The following is a 4,552-nucleotide window of genomic DNA, read 5'->3' as shown; positions in this document are numbered from 1 at the left end:
CCGGGTACCACGCCGCGGGGACGATCCATGGCAGGATGTCCCTTTGTAGGGCACCAGGAGGGTTTACTCCTCCACAGCTCTGGTACTGGTGTGGTCTGCTGCTGCACTGTGAAATGGGGTCACGCAATATGAGGCCTGTCCTGCTGAGAAAAAGACAGTCCGGGAGCGGGGCTGGCAAGACCCTGCCAGGCGCTCCCGTTCCAGCAGCGTTACACAGCCCCTGCAGTGCCAGGTGCAGGGCAAGCAGAGCTGTCCCCTGTGCCCAGTGTGCAGTGGAACAATGGTATTTATCATAGCTATGGTAAGTCTCCTGCCCAGTCCCTACTAATTATTGCCTGCCACACTGCAGCATACAGAAACAGAAATTGCCAGCATGAGGTAACAAAACGCAGGTACCAAAGCAGAGCAAGAAAAAGGCAAGGGGGCAGGTAGAGAGGGATGGTGAAACAAAGAGATGCCTGCTTGATGTGATAAGCAGCGGCATGAGGTCTGCTGCTATTTTGGTTGCTCTAGTATGTTCAGTGAGGCAGTGACAGGCTTCTCTGTTATACAGCAGCTTCTCTCTCTGCTGGCTCCTGTTGCTGTGCTAAGCTGGGTGCGATGCAGTTGTGGGTGGCTGTGATCCAAAGGCATGTGCTGGCAATCTGGTTCCCCTCTTTGTAGCTGTAACATTGAAATAGCGGAATAAGGACTTTCTCCTTTGAGTTTTCACATGCTCAGCAAGTTATGCAAGGTCTAGATGGCTTTTTGGAGAAAGGTGTCAGGTCACAGAGCCTCCATAGAAATCCCACAGAACTCAACCTGTGGTCTCCATCATGTCTCCTTGCACTGAGAAGGGAGAAGTAAACACAGCCAGGGTATGCAAATTCTTTCTTCCCTACCTCACCCCTTGCTCTCACATTCTTATTTAAAAACAGGGTCTCAAACCTAGACTCCAACGCGTCAGGGAAGGTGTCTCATTCCGCCAGCAAAGCCATTTAGAAACACCACTGTCTCCATCTTATCCCATTGTCGTGGTTTAACCCCAGCCAGTAATTAAGCACTACGCAGCCACTCACTCAGTCCCCGCCCTCCCCCCAGTGGGATGGGGGAGAGAATCAGAAAAAAAAGGTAAAACTCATGGGTTGAGATAAGAACAGTATAATAGGACAGAAAGGAAGAAACTAATAATGATAACAACAACAATAATAAAATGACAATAATAATAATAATAAAAGGATTGGAATATACAAAACAAGTGATGCACAATGCAATTGCTCACCACCCACTGACCGATGCCCAGTCAGTTCCCGAGCATCAATCCCTCCCAGCCCCACTCTTCCTAATTTATATACTGGGCATGACGTCACATGGTATGGAATACCCCTTTGGCCAGTTTGGGTCAGCTGTCTTGGCTGTGTCCCCTCCCAACTTCTTGTTCCCCCCCAGTCTTTGTGCTGGCTGGGCATGAGAAGCTGAAAAATCCTTGACTTAGTATAAACATTGCTTAGCAACAACTGAAAACATCAGTGTGTTATCAACATTAGTCTCATACTGAACCCAAAACATAACACTATACCAGCTACTAGGAAGAAAATTAACTCTATCCCAGCCAAAATGAGGACACCAGTGCATCTTCCCTCTCTGCTTCATAGTTCCTCATGCATCCCCAGCATCTTAGCTACACCGTCAGCAGCAGATCACTGCAGAGACCTGTGGGACTGGGTCTGGAATGCCTTTCAGGAGTACTTGGTCAGTCTAAGAGCAACCATCGGGTGCTTCTCACTGCTCCTGTGACCCAGAAATTCTTAGTTTACTGCTTCTAGTCCCCAGCCCCTGCCAGTTTCAAGGCAAAGCCCAAACAAAGCACCCCTTGTATGCTGCAGAGACAGGGAGGGACATTCACAGACCATCTCTGTCATGACAAAATCAAGATGGCATTCAGGTTCCTCTACACAAACACGTATATGTATACACACCTGCATACCTCTAGGCTCATCTTTGCCTAACACAATGCCACATATATTCATAGATATATGAACATATGTTAAGTTTTGCTAAAGTTTCCTTGCTCATTGGTGACAATGGTGTTGGCTGCCTTGGAGGATGTTTACTTCTGGCTCTGCAGACAGCCTCTCAGTTCAGGCTGGTAAAGCTTAGGGAGGTATTTGAAGTGGTGGACAGAGATGGAGAGAGTTTGCCCACTGTGAGGGCAACCCCTAGGGAGCAAGCTGGCTGCTCTTTGCACGGTATGCTGCATGCAGACAGACAAGGTATACTTAAATTTCAGAACAAATAGGTTTTGTCAGACCATGCAAAAAATAGTCCTCCTGTGCTCACAGGTCTTGCCAACCATTAGCACCAAGCACAACCTTCCCAGCAGGATAAAGCAGTAGTTACTTCACCTCACTGAGCATCTGTCCTGTGGGAATGCTTCTTGCTGACATCATGATTGCTGAGAGAAACTCTGCTGACTTTTGTGGGTGCAGGGATGGGTCTGAACCTCAGCCTGGGTTCGTAGTGGAATGGGGAGGCCATGAGGGCTGCAGCTTTCCCATAGCTGCTGCCAGCTGCTGTCTGTCTTGTGTCCAGGCACCATTCGCCTTCCTGCCCACATTCAGCCCTGAAAACTGGGCTTGCGGGAGGGATGAGTACACACACCCATCCAGGTGTAAGACCACACACGTATGTCTCTGGGTGGGGAAGGAAATATCCCCCCAATCTATGTTCTGCCACGGTAGAGTCCTCATTAGAGGTAACCGAGTCAGACTGTTGATCTTGCAGTAGAAGGTGTGGGAATGGGCAATGCAGCCGGGACTGACTTACTCAGTCCACTAATTTTATATATGGTGCATGTGCAGGACGGGGGAGAGGAAGAGAAGAATGTAACTTCTGGCACCAGTGAACACGGGTAGAGCTTGCCTTCAAGACCCCAAGAGTTTCACCTTTTTAACATGCTTGGTTAATTAGCAAATTAGGAAACCGTTCTGGAAAGCTGAGGCAGTCAAGTGCAAAACCTAACGATCCGGATAGCAGCTTTAATGCAAATATGCTTGGGTGAAATATTAAATCTCATGAAACAAAGAGGTCCCTTCTACTGCATCCGTGCTGGCACATCATACACCAGCTCCACGTGCCAGGGCCCCGAAGGCACCCACAGCCCTGACTGTCCCTGCCCACCCCCCCGGGCTCCCCCCACCCTGCCCGCGGCCCAGGACCCCACCTCAGCCCCCTGGGGCTGTCAGGCACGGCTACCTGCTGCCAAACGGCATTAATGAGCCCCCTCTCCAAACGTGGAGCGGGGTTTTAGCCAGCGTGTGACAGGACGGCGGGTACTTGGCCTGTAACAGCGTCAGTCCCAGCAGCCTTGCTCAGGGCGCCTCGCTGGTGGCCGCACACTCCCAGCCCTGCCGAATGCCAGCAGGCTTGCTGGCCTGTGAGGTGACGGCTAGTATTCAGCTAGACTCCTTCAGACTTTTTAAATACGTCCTTTTCTACTGATCTCGCTGCAAAACTGTGGCGTACTTCCCGTAGCGACGCTGCTGGTTGAAGAAACGAAGGCACCATCCCTCCCTCCCTCCTGCCACGCTGGCCCTGCCGGGAGCGTCCCCGCAGCAGGGCAGGTACGGGGACCCACAGCTCCGGCCTCGATGCCCCCTTCCCAGCGGGACGTGGATCAATACGTCTCAGATCCCACTCAGAAGCGGAGAGCTGTGAGCGTTTCGTATGCCACCAGAGGGAAGAGCGGGAAAAGAAAGCTGCAAAGGACTTGGGCCCAGGTTCTTCCTGTTAAACTGGAAAAAAAAATTACTTCCAGAGGCTCTCTCCAGTGAGGAAAACCCCAGCACGGAGCAAGCTGCGCCCTGAGAATTGGGGAACGGGCGAGGTGAAGGGAAGCTGAGGTGAGGTGGAGACGGCGCAAGACAAGTAAGTGGTCTTACTGGGACCGCTAGGCTGTGGCCGACTGGGACCTTACTGGGAGCAGACCGGTACCGAATTTAGACAGCAGTGGTTTTAGACTGAAGGAGGGCAGGTTCAGACTGGACACGAGGAAGAAGTTCTTCCCTGTGAGGGTGGTGAGGCACTGAACAGGTTGCCCAGAGAGGCTGTGGATGCCCCATCCCTGGCAGAGTTCGAGGCCAGGCCGGATGGGGCCTTGAGAGACCCGGTCTGGCGGAAGGTGTCCCTGCCCGCGGCGGGGGGTTGGACCGGACGGCCTCTTGAAGGCCCCTTCCAGCCCAAGCCGCCCCGCGTCCCTCCGAAGCCAGCAGCGCCCGGGGAAGCCTTGCGCGGCCGGCGGCGGGATCCCTCACGGCTCCCGCCAGGGCGGGAGCAGCCGCCCGCGCCCCGCGCTCGCCGTCTGTCGGCGGTGCCTTCGCCCCTCGCCGCCGCCGCTGGCTGCGCGGCGGGAGCCGGCCGAGGGCTGTCGGGACGCGGCAGCCCTGCCGTGCCAGCGGGCGGCCGAGGGCCCTGCCGGGGCTCCGCCGGCGGCGGCGGCGGCGGGCGGAACCCGCGCGCGGGGGAACGGTTGCCAGCGCCGCGTGTTGCCGGCCGGGGCCCCGCCGGCGGCGGG

This window comes from Haliaeetus albicilla, chromosome 17, assembly GCF_947461875.1.
Source record: "Haliaeetus albicilla chromosome 17, bHalAlb1.1, whole genome shotgun sequence".
Classification (NCBI taxonomy): Eukaryota; Metazoa; Chordata; class Aves; order Accipitriformes; family Accipitridae; genus Haliaeetus; species Haliaeetus albicilla.
The sequence above is the reverse complement of the archived record's forward strand: the minus strand, read 5'-3'. Positions refer to the sequence as shown.